The sequence below is a fragment of the Lemur catta genome, chromosome 15, assembly GCF_020740605.2.
Source record: "Lemur catta isolate mLemCat1 chromosome 15, mLemCat1.pri, whole genome shotgun sequence".
Classification (NCBI taxonomy): domain Eukaryota; kingdom Metazoa; phylum Chordata; class Mammalia; order Primates; family Lemuridae; genus Lemur; species Lemur catta.
Window position 1 is genome coordinate 49,578,260 of NC_059142.1, and position 13,289 is coordinate 49,591,548.

A 13,289-nucleotide genomic window follows, 5' to 3' on the forward strand; every position below is an offset into this window, starting at 1 on the left:
TCTAAAATTGCTAACTTCCTAGCAGAGCCAACAAGAATTACACAAAAGACTATTTTTAACACTCATAACGAAAAGCAAATTGTTATATCAAAAAAATTGTTACAGTTTAAAGGAATGGAGAAAAAGATATTTCTGACTTAATACCATTGAAACAACATCAAAATAATTTATCCTGATGAGCTGCAAGTAAAAGTTACCATAATGCTCTGTAGCAGTGCATTAGCTTAGCATGTGGCTGTGTAGGTACACTACCCAGCATTTGACTATGCCTTTTGTAACACAGGGAGCAAAGGAAGAGACAATGTCAGTCATTGGAAAGAAATACAGAACCCTCAGGAAAACACTGAGAAGACGACCTTACTATACCTATGTTCAGACCACAAGCCTCAGGTTCAGTCGACACAGGCAGGCATTAAAGTTACTATGTCATTATCTATGCCAAATTCTAGACACAAAGGGAAGGCACTAAACAATCTGGCTTCCCAGCCCCAGAGGGATTCTATTGCTCTATCACCCGGGTGCTTTAATTTTCATCATGAACAAATGGTGCTTTGAAAAACTGCACATCTAATTTGCTTACTGTTTTCATTAGTGCGGTTTTCTTGGTAACCAAATGGAAGCAGAAGCAGTTGTTTGGACCTCAGATCCTGGGAGTAAGGTGGCCGGTAACAAAAGGTGGCTCTATGCAGAGAATGTGTTGTTGTTTTTATTTCGATAAAAATAGTTTCTCTGAATAGCTGCGTCTGATAGGCTTCTTGTCACAGTTTAATTTTCTCAAACTTGCCTGATTATAAGAACCTCCTGGAATGATCATTAAATACAGATAACCAGACCCTCCCTTAGGCGTTCTGATCCCTGAGGAGGGTCTGGGAATGTGAATTTTTAGCAAGTGTTCCTTGTTTGAGAAACACTGCCTTAGGTTGTCATCTTGCTGCAGTCGACTATCAAAAAGAAAACACTGATGCCAAATGATAGTACTGAGATCTGAGCAACTGCATTAAATCCTGGTTTCATCTAGTTTCTCTTAGCTTTCCAACATCCATGGTCTTTAAGGGATGGTTCTACAAAGCTGTCCATCTGGCTGTGTTTACAAAAGGAGGCAAGGGGAACTTGTACCATGATCTGTTAAAGCTGTCTTTCTCCCTTAGAATTATATTCCACACAATTCTGAAAGATGGGTTCAGAAAGAGCTTGCTCATCTTCTAAATACTCTAAAATCGATTTGGTTTAGGTTTTCCAGGAACCAGACTCTGCAATAGAGATTTGCATACACTGCATCTATTGGGGAGCTCTTGGGATCAACACCTTTGAAAGAGAGAAAGGAGCAAGCATGGGCAGAGTGACAGTTTGAAAAGCAAGCATTGCAACAAAGGCATCGCCTGATTCCCAAGAGGGCTCTGGAACCAGCTCTCTGGAACCGTCTTCTTCTGAGACTAGTTCTCATGAGGAATTCAGTCACGATTCATCAGCTGTCAACACCAACTGGGAGATAAGTTGGTTCTGAAGGTCCTGAAGGTAAGATCCAGGACACACTACACAACATCTACTACAAAGATCAGTTATCAACTCCTACCTTGCTCACCTTCGTTCATATCTAGTTGCTCTATATTTCAATATGAAAACAAACAAGCCAGTGCCCATGATCACCTTTGAGAAAGCTAAGAAGCTCTAAACACTTTAAGGTGGGTGATTTAGCACATTTTCAATGTATAATAAGGGCAGAGGAGGAGAGTCAACATATTTTAGCACTAAGACGTCAGGTTTCATTAGAGTTAGTTGTTCCAGGAAAGCAAAGGGAAATAAAGCACAGAGAAACACTAACAAAGACTCATATTACCAGCCTCTTAAATGCACTGACCATACATTGGTAGTTTATATTGAAAAAAAGGAAATGTGCATTTTACACATTTCAGTGAATCAACATTCTCATCCACTAAGGTCTCTCATCAATCATTTAGTGGTCAGACAACTCCGCAAACAAGTACATCCAAGCTTGCTTCTGGAGCTATTATGAATTTCAGGTGTCGTGTGCTAGCCTTTCACAGTGAACACTTTCACGGGGTATGGGGCAACATGTGGCTCCAGTCCACTGCTAAATGGTCTTGTTCTCAAATTTTCAACTGGGGATAATCACGCTGAAGTGTCAACAGAGGTCTTTCTTAACCACGAAAAGCCAGACAGTGCAACCTGTGCTCCAGCATTCCTGTCCAGAACCCAGTGCTCCCGAGGGCCAGGCATTCTGCTATCCTTACTAAAGTGGCAGACCTTTAGAAGTCAACTGGCGGCTGTGGATGGGAAGTCACAGAAAGCCCTTTTACTTGCATGTTCAATTTGAGTAGAGGCAACACTATGAACTTTGAACGTCTACGATCTTTGTTCCGGTAAATGTTTGATGAGTCAGAGAATCCTTGAACCTAAATCTATGTCAACATGTCCCCAAAGAGGACAAAGGTCATTTGGCCTTGCTGCTCATTAACTCATAATAATCATTGATATAATAAGAGGTCTTGATAATTAACCTCCATGTCAGTTTTCGTTTCACTTGGAAATTGCCACTTTCTCTTTATCCTATTTGGGAAAGATGAAAGGGGTTATCTCAGAACCAATCTTCTGTCATTCTTGTTGCATGTACTCCTCAGCAAAGTGTGTTCTTTTTCATACTCTTTTCTTCCCCATGTTAACACATTTGTTGCTGACCACTGACTGCTCTCACTTGACCTGAGTCCCCATGGCAAGAGGAAGGAAGAGAAGACTATGACCCTATTTACTGCCCTGAAGCTTTATTCTCTTTGCTGCTATTGCAGTGACACCAAGCACATGAGGTGTGACCAACTTTAATAAATGGTTGCAATAAATAGGAATTATAATTTAGTGTTAATTCCCCCCACTATCTTATAAATACAGTTTTTCCATAATATAAGACAAATGTAACTAAGAAGACATATTTTTCAGGGGTTTCTTCATCTACATACCTGTTTCCTAACCTTGCATACCTATTCATAGGGTCTGAGCATTCTTGTGAAAAAAAAATTTTTTATAAACTCTGCTGTGTGTCTCTGGGACCACCTTTCAAAAATTTCACTAAGTCCTTGAAATTCTCTTTGTAGTTTTAAAATGTCAAGATAGCAATTTAAGGACATCCCACAAAGTATGACCTTCATCCAAACAAGGGCATGCAAACAAGATGATGGTTCAGGCAGCTACTATCAGAAGCTTCCAGGAATGAAGACCAGAGAAGAGGATGAATCCCTCCAAATCCCATATTCCATCTACCTCAAAACTCTGTTGATGTTAACTTCAATTTTTTTTTTCTTTTGTCACTTTGTTCTTCTCCATCACCAAGTTGCTGCCCTAGCCAGGAGCCTAATCATCTAATTCTTAGATGACTGACATATCTGGAACTCATGGTCCCATCCCCTGGTCTTCACAGAATTCTTATTTCACACAAATATTACATATTAAGTCCCTAGAGAAAACCCTTTGGTGGCTCCTTTACTATTGACAGGATGAAGTCAAACTGCATTAATGAGATGACCAATATTCTCCATAGTTTTTTTCCCTACTTGTCCATATTCATCCAACTTAAATAACTTTTGACTGTGCACCCTGAGTTTCAACCATTGCAGCACACTTACAGTACCCACATTTTACCATGGAATATCATATCCTCAGATTCATACTTCTTTCTGCCTGCAAACTTCCTATTTAATCCTTTTGTCCATCTGATATACTTTTAATTTATCTTTCAAAATCACTTCAGGGTTGTCCTCCTCTGTGAAACATTTGCAAACCAGACTAACCCAAATGAATGACTAACTTCCACAGTGCTCTCATCTTATGTTGAATTCATGAATCTACCCATGCACTTTTTCCGTGGTATTGTGATACTTGTTTGTCATCATGCCACATGGTTTTGTGCAGTCCTAGAAAGGTACATAGTAGATTATGACTGTGTTATTTCCATGTTCTCTCCCTTATCTGTCCCCTGTGGCCTGTTAATCACAAGGACATACACTGAGCTTTCTGGTAGGATGGGATAGAATACATTGTTTTAGCTAGTACAGATCTGCTATACCATTACTTGGGACTCAGAGACGTATTAGTGAAAATTCAATAAAAAAAAAAAAAAGAGAAAAACTCATTGTAAAAATGTAGGAAAAGAATAGCAGTTATAAAAATGGAAGGGTCCTTCAAGATTCTGGGATCAGTTTTCCTAGTAACATTTGTGGAAGGTTGGTTCTATGTTCATAAACCCTAGGCATAGGGTTTTCAACGATTTGGGAAAAAACATTGTTGCTTTTTTTATTACTCTTTCTAAGCATGGGAACATCAAGATGGTCAGCATGAAGCAGGGGTTATAAGAGATGGGGTTATTTGACAGGTTCTTTCTCAACGCATTCTTCTTTAAGAGGATTTTTAGGGGATTATGCAAAAGGCCATCCTCCATGTAGTCTGTCATATTTTACCAAATGTCTAAATATTAAAGAGTTTATGTGCAATAGAAGACCTGAGAGTTGGAAATCTTACTTTAAAGATGTTTTCCTCTTTATCTATTTCAATTCTTCAACAACTTAAGATATCATTTGACTAATATATCTGATACATCAATTTTGCAATGAAATTTCAAATGTTCTTGTGAGTTGCCCTCCAAGTGTTAATTGTTCTCTTCTCCCTTGCTAACATGCCCTGATTTTAGTCTGGATGGCAAGTGCCCAAAGCCCAGTATTTTGGTCTAAGCTGGTTCTTCAATCTTGATCCTGATTTACTATCTCCTTTGTACCTGGGTGGCCACGTGGCCTAGTGTGCTCAAAGAGACACACAGCAACTATTGGAACGGAACTTGCTAGAAAATTTCATGATGAACTAATAAATGGGGCTGATCAACCTCCCTTTTTCCTTTTCCCTGTAACTTCAGAAGCCACGTTATGACTCGGAGGCAACAAGAAGGATGTTTCAGTTTGGTGGAGCAGAAAGAGAGAAAGAATTTGGGCTTTTAGTGCTTTTTATTGAGCCACTAAATCAACCCTGCCTTCTTGTGACGTGAGAACAAAGTCACGCTTGGTGGGGTGTGCTGCTATTTGCAGCTAAACATGTTACCTGCAGATAAAGTGTGCTGGGTGGTTCAGAAGAAGGTGTTTCTTAAACGTTTTCCCTCTGTGCCAAACCTCTAGAATTTTCATGGAGGATAATCTATAAACAAGGACTTAGTCATTTTTAAAAAGATGAATTTGATGAAGGTCATCTACATGTATCATAAGACATCATACACTACAGAAATGAATCATTATTCATGACATATTCAAAACAATAACAAAATATTTTTTCAATTATCTCTGTAAATTCTGAAAAGAGAGGTATTTGGGGTATAAATTGTTAAAAATAATGATCCATAACATTGAGACTGTGTAGGCTAGTCATAATGTCCTATGTCTTTGCTCAGAAACACTAAATCTATCTATTTAACATAAAAGTAGCAAAGCATGGCCACATTTAATCCAGATAGCTTGTAGACATAATCTCAAGGAGAGAGGGTTGTGCTTCTTGTTAAAAGAGTAGAGTTCTTGTCTGGTAAATAGCCAGGCTTCTAACCCATGAATTGAAGGCAATTAGTTTTCAAGTTACAAACTTGCTCTATAGGTTTTGCCTTCAAGTTATTTTCATCTTAAACAGAGTTTTAGGGCCCTGAGCTGATATTTTGATTCCCTGATAATTTGTGGTCTTGCTAAAAACTAACTCTTTGCACAGCCTCCTGGATTTGATTTGTTATTTCAAACTTCCAATTATTTCACACCTTCCTTTGAGACTTTTTCTAATTGGGTTGTATTTTCCCAGTTGAAATTAGAACTGGCCCAACCCTTGCCTTAATCAAAATCGGAGCCCCCTTTTAAAGATTAAAACTGTACAGTGTTTTTAAATAGATGTTGTTTTTACAATCTTCCTAATTTCATTTTGTGGGACAAACTAGAACCTTAAAATAGTGGAAAAATATTTTCTTACCCAATCCCTAAGCCCCATTTTTACTTACATAAAATTCCCATAAATAAATACTTTGGGCAATATTTATAACCTTTACATGTTTAGCAGACATTGCGATAATTATCTATGAACCAGCAAATGAATTTTATGATTTGTGACTAAGACTATTTCTATCTTTATCCTTTCCCCAGGTAGAAAAAGTCGTATTACTGCCATGCAGCTTATGACCAAATAGCCATTCAAACCCAAATTAGTCTAAACCCAGGTACTACTTTCTCATAAGAGAGAAAATAAGAAGGAAAAGCTTAGCTGTTCTTACAAGGCCAGAGCAGCTAAATGTCATTCCAAGAATAAAAGGTCTTGTTTTAGTCACTTGTAGACTGAGAATAAATGTTTTGAGTTACTGGAACTTGATGGGTGTGATTTGCCATTATTTTCCATTTCCTGAAAAATCTTAAGAAAAATAAAATCACAGCTCATATGTTCCAACTGCCTTTCCCTAAACTGTTAGGTATTTAAGTTGCCTTCTAAAAACATACCTTAATTTTCATGTATATATCTGTCCATGCATGTGGATATTTGCAAGTATAACTGTTTCTGTAAATGTCTGCTCCATGAATCATGTTTCCAGAGTAGAAAATTGCTTGGGATAATCAGTGATTTCACAATAGTTTATCAAACCCCAATTGAGACATTTTCAGCTAAAGAAAATCCAAAACTAGATCCATCCCTTAAAGGGAACAGGCTCATAAGGAATAAATGAATTATTACATTCTTTCTTACAAGAGTTCTCCCACCATTGTAATCACTCTTCTTGTTCTTCAAAAGATTTACACCTCTCTGACCAAGAAATATTTTAGGATTCTTAGCCTAATAACATACTATCTAGAACACAAAGACTGAAAGTTTCAATAAAATAAAAGATCAAATGATTTTTGGCTATACAAAATAAATGTCTTGATGCTTTAAGTATTTTGCTTTTAATAGAGTTCCATCTCAATTCAGTTGCTTAGTTGTTTTTATTGAGGTGAATGTCTAAACACTTTTGTTTTAAGGTTGTATAACACATGGAAGGTTAATGTTAACGACTTAGAAGAGGCTAATTTCAAGAAGAGTTTGCATTGAGAAAAGCAAGGGTTAATTTTCAATACTCTAAAATAGGAAAAATACAGAAAAAACTAGTTATTGAAAAAAATCAAATTATCAAACAAAAACATTGAAGTCTAGAAGCAGTTAAAGTAGAAAAAAATAAACCTATATATCTCAATAGTCATCATTTCTTTTGTAACAGTTCAAAAACTTGGAACAGGAAAGTATTACATTTTTTCAGCATATTACATTTTTTTTGTTTTCTTAAATAGGGAAAAGTCTAAATAAAAAGGCTGACTGACTCTTCCTTGGCCAGTGATTATCATAGATCAGTGTTATCCTACAGAAACAAATGCAAGTCACAAACGTGAACCACACATATATTTCTAAATTACATTAGCCTCATCAAAAATAGTAAAAAATAAATAGGTGAAGTTCATTTTAACAATGTATTTAACTTAAAATCTTATCATTTGAACATAATCAATATAAAAATTATTAATATTATATTTTACAATGTTTGACACAAATTAGGTTTTCAAAATCTGATGTGTGTTTTATTCTTACATGTCAGTTTGGACTAGTCACATTTCAAATGCACAAGAGCCACCCATGGCAACCAGTTACAGCACTGGACACGGCAGTTGTAGATGCCAGGAATAAACCAGCAAGCAACACAGACTAAGTCCCTGTTTTCAAGGAGTTTATGTTCTACTTCAGGAAAAACACAGAAAACTACAAGAATAAAAAAAATCAGAAAAAAAATCACATGATTTTAAAATACTTCGAAGAAAATTAGAAGGTTGATGAGACAGAAAACGCTGAGGGGTGGGGTGCTCTGCAGATGTGGAATTTAACCTGATACCTGGATGAGCAATGAACAACCATGCTATGATGAGGAGCTTGCAGGGTAGAGGAGAGAGCTTTGACAATAAACCTAACACAAAAATAAACCTGCATGTCCAATCTCAAAAGGTTGTTAAGATTAGAGCAAACTGCATAGAGAGAGAAAACAGCATAAGATATGGTTAAAAGGGTAGACAGACCCGAATCATGTAGGACTTGGGAAATGAGGATAAAGGCCCTGAGGGGTGGCCAAGGTCAGAGGGCCCAAGGAAATATTATGAGCATTCAGTGGGAAAAATTGCAAGAATGTGTCCTACAAGGGAGGGAAACAGGATGAAATCTTCACAAAACCTGAAATAAAGCCTCAGTACCTAACTGGATCAAGGTGATATTTCTAGATCTATTTTATTGCTATTAGAAAATCATATCCACTTTGGAGGAATTAATCCAGAGCCTCTGTACATTTTAATGTAAAATGTCCAGCATTTAACAAAAAATCACTAGGAATGTCAGTAAATAAGACCAAATGACCATAAGGTAAGAGGAGGAAAAAAGACTTAACAGGCATTTTGGTAATTCAGATTTTTGAGTTGTTACACTCCCGCTTTATAACAATTATGATTAGAATGGTCAAGAAAAAAGATTGTAAGATAAAGCATTTCACTGGGGAACTGAAATGTATGACAAATGAACCAAGCTTTCCTGAATTCTAGGAATAAAAAAGCAGTAATAAATGTACTTCAATAGATAGGTACTTCAATAGATAGGTTCAAGAGCCGATGAAATACAGCAGAAGTAAAGGCTAGAAATAATAAATCAGCAAAAAATACTCAGGTCAAACTACAGAGAGAAAAAGAAAATTACTGTATACATTAAGAAGCATAGAAGACATGTAAGAAAAAAGGAAAAATGGTCTAAATGAATGTTATTGGAGAGACCCAGAAGGGCAGGAAAAATAAAATTGGAATTCAATGTGATTTTTATTTTTTAATGCTTCTTTCTATATTCTTAATTTTTATTACTTTGTAAAAAAATATAGAATACCTCACATCAAATATGAAAATAAATCCCAGATAGATTAGTGACTTTAATGTAAAAAAAATACAATCACAAAATGACCAGAATAAAAGGAGTAAGCATATATTTATCTTGCCTTTATAATCATAAAGGCAAAATCTGAAACCATTTAGTAAATGTTGCTATATTTATCTACATAAGAATTTTTGCTTATGTAAAAACACCATAACTAAAGTTCAAAGGCTAAGATCAAATGAGAAAATACTTGAACCAGGTGTATGATAAAAATATATGTGGTAATTAAAATCATATTTCATATAGGCATACAATATAAGAATATTTAATGACAAGGAAAATGCTCACAATTTATATTTATGTTTAAAATATTTTATTAGACTGTTTCAGTGAATATAGAATAACATGGACTGGATTTAACTTCTCACAATAAGCAACGAGAATATCCAACAAAACCCATGAGACAAGGGTTTCAGACATTCAACAACTGGCATCACTGCACCGCAATCTTTGGGAGACCAGGAACAAACACAGTGAGCTCTGGAACGGTCCCAGCTCACTGCTTGGAGGAAGTTTCCAGACTGCATCGCAGGAAGAAGGAACTCAGAGAGAGATAATAACCTCACTGCGTGGAGGAACCAGAGGGAGAAGGGAGCTGCAGACAGAGAGATAGAGAGAAAGAGAAATAGACACAGAAAGAGAGAGAATACTGGAGTTCTGCAGAGGGGTCCCCTCAAGGCTTTGGCTGATTACTAATCTGTGCATATGGGAGAGAAAACTGCAAATGGCACAGAGAAGGGATATTGGGATGGAGTAGGTAGAACAATTCCTAGAGTCTACACATGGCAGAGAATAATATTCCACAAGCCAGAGCAGAGAGACTTCATAACGCATGAGATAAAATAGCTATTATAAAGAAGGTCTATATATTCAAGAATGTAGAGGAAACATGATCATTATGAGGGAGAAATGTGGAATATAAAATGAACCCAAAGGGAACTCCTAGAGATAAAAAAATACAATATGTAAATTAAGAAGACTTTGGATGAACCTACATCACAGACATATTCAGAAATAACGTTGAACCAAATATCTAGGCACCCTGTGGCCCAGTCACATTGACACATAAAATTAATCATCAACAATCCTACCCTTTGTCAACTTGGCACCCATGTATCTCTCTTTAAACCATACTTAATCTCTAAATAAAGAAAATAACAAGGTCATTATTCTGCTTAACATGATACAACCATCCTGCAGGCAACCAGAAACACACTAACTCCTTCACCAGAAGAGGAGATAAAGTCCTTGAGTGATGTTTATTCTTCTCTTTGGTATCCTATAACGTAAAGTACTATGATATAAAATCAACATCTCTTCTATTACAGGGTAAAGTAATAAAAGAGGGAATAAAACAAAGATATTTGTTAGGTATAAACATATAGAGGGATATCGCTCTAGACACACAAATATATTCATAAAGAAAAAGGAGGAATGATTATTGCAATTACAGTCCTTATTTCTGTAACTGAACATATGGTCATAGCTAGTATTTGGAATTACCTTCTTCTACTACCCCACTGTGTATTCCCTTTGCCTTCAGCAAGCACTTCAGCTAGTTATGTTTCTTTACCTAGTGAGGTGACCTAAACCTCGATTCTTTAAGATCTGGGTCATTAGTAGTCCTGCCTGGATTTGGCTGTTGTAGTTTTCTATTGACCTTAATCATAAGAGATGATTATGGTAAGAGATGCCCTAAGAGATCTCCTGTATTCCAGACACACTCTTCTTTACCTCCATTTTGTCCAATTTCCTCTTGATAGTCAGGATCAATCACTCCAGCTAGCACAGTAACTCTATTCTTTGCCTGTTGATTTAAAGGCAAAAGGAGTCCAAAGTTGCCAGGCAGCAGTCTTAACTTTCAGTTCAATTAAATCACTGTGTGTCTTGTGGGAGACTCTGGTACTAAGACCTGTACACCAGCAGAGTATAAGGTCATTGGAGCAAGAAGCAAAAACTTTGCTAGTGGGTCAGTATGAGTAATAGTGAGTGCTCCAACTCCAATTTCCACCCCTTGATTCCTGGGCCTGAGTGTCCTGGCTATGGGAGAAAAAGTACCATATATTGGGCATTGATTAAAAGTATATAAATCTTACTGGATAACCTTGCCCCAGCTCAGCAAAGTCCTACCACCTAGCTGGTGCTGTGACTGAGTCTTCAGAAGGCATTGCGCTGTTCTATCAAATCAGCTGCTTCAGGATGGTGGGGAACAGGGTAAGACCAGTGAATTCCATGAGTATGGGCCCATTGCTACACTTCTTTTGCTGTCAAGTGAGTTTGTTCATCAAAAGCAATGCTGTGTAGAATACCATGTTGGTGGATGAGGCATTACTGAAGTCCACTGGTGGTAGTTTTGACAGAAGCATTGGATGTAGGGAAGGTAAATTTGTATCCAGAGTAAATGTCTATTCCAGTAAGAACAAAATGCATTCCCTTCCATGATTGAAGTGGTTCAATATCACCATCACGCCACTGGGCAGATGGCTGATCTGGGGCTCAACGTTGGTTTCTGCTGCTGGAAGACTGGGCATTCTTCAGTGGCCATAGCCAGGTTGACCTTGGTAAGTGGAAGTCCATTTTGCTGAGTCCATACATAACCTTCATCCCTGCCACCATGGCCACTTTGTTTGTGAGCCTTTTGGGCAATGGCAGAGGTGGCTGGGTAAAGAAGCTGGCTGACATCTACAGAACAAGTCATCTTATCCACTTAATTATTAAATTCTTCCTCTGTTGAGGTTACCCTATTGTAAGCATTCACAGGGAAATAAACCTTCACCTTTCTTGCCCATTTAGAAAGGTCTGTCCACATACCTCTTCCCCAAACTTCCTTGTTACCAATTGTTCAATCATGTTTCTTCTAATTCCCTGACCATTCATCCAAACCACTGGCCACAGTCTATACCTTGGTATGTAAATTGCACATCTCGCCATTTCTCCTTCAGAGCAAAGTGAACAACCAGGTACACTACTTAAAGTTCTGCTCACTGGAGGGATATTCCCCCACTGTCCTTCAGAGATGTCCCAAGAAGGGGCCATAGTGCCTCAGTTGTTCATTTTTGGGCGGTGCCTCAATTAAGTTGACACATAAAATTAACCACTGAAGTATGCACCTGTATATCTCATACCATTTAATTGCTAATTAATATTCCATTATAGGGACATGCCACATTTCATTTAGTTGATGAGTATTTGGATATTTTTTACTTTTTAGCAATTATGAATAATGCTTTTATGAATACTCATATAAAATTTTTGGGTGGATATATGTTTTATTTCTCTTTGATATTAATCTATACTTAGAATTAATATATACTTGGAATTAAGGGGTCATATGGTAACTTTACATTTAAATTTTGAGGAACTGCCACACTGTTTTCTACAGTGGCTAAACCATTTTACATCCCTACTACCAATGTATGAGGGCTCCAATTTCTCTATATCCTCAAAAACACCTGTAAATTATCTGTCTTTTTTATTACAGCCATTCTACTGGGTATGAAGAGGTACTTCATTGTGGTTTTGATTTTCATTCCTCTGATGGTTAATGATGTTGAGCATCTTTATTTTTGTGTAGTTGTGAGTTAGGGGTCTAACTACTTTTGTTTGCATGTGAATATTCAATTGCCCCAGAACCATTTGTTGAAAAGATTATTCTTTCCCCATTGAATTGTCTTGGCACCCTTTCAAAATTCAATGGACTGTAAACCAACTAAACCTAATGGACATATATGGCACATTCCACCCAACAATAGCAGAATACACATTTTCTTAACTGCACATGAAACATTTTTCCAGAACAGAGCATATATTAGGCCACAAAACAAGTCCCAATAAATTTTAAAAGCTTGAAATCATTCAAAATATCTTCTCCAACTTCAATGGAATAAACCTGAAAATCAACAACAGCACAAATACTAGAAAATTCACAAAGATGTGGAAATTGAAGAACTATGAACAACAAATGGATCAAAGAACAAACCATAAAAAAAACTAGAAAATACATTGAGAAAAATGAAAACAAAAACATAACACATCAAAATTTATGAAAGGCAACAAAAGCAGTACTGGGAAAGAAATCCATAGTTGTAAACATCCACATTTAAAAGAACGACTTAACTTTAATTTTAAGTTTAAGAAAATAGAAAAAAAAGAAGAGGAAACTAAACCCAAAGATAGCAGAAAGGAGGAAACAATAATGATTAGTAAAGAGTTTAATTAAATAGAAAATAGAAAAGCAATAGGGAGAATCAATAAAAGTTGATTCTTTGAAAAATCCAACAAAATGA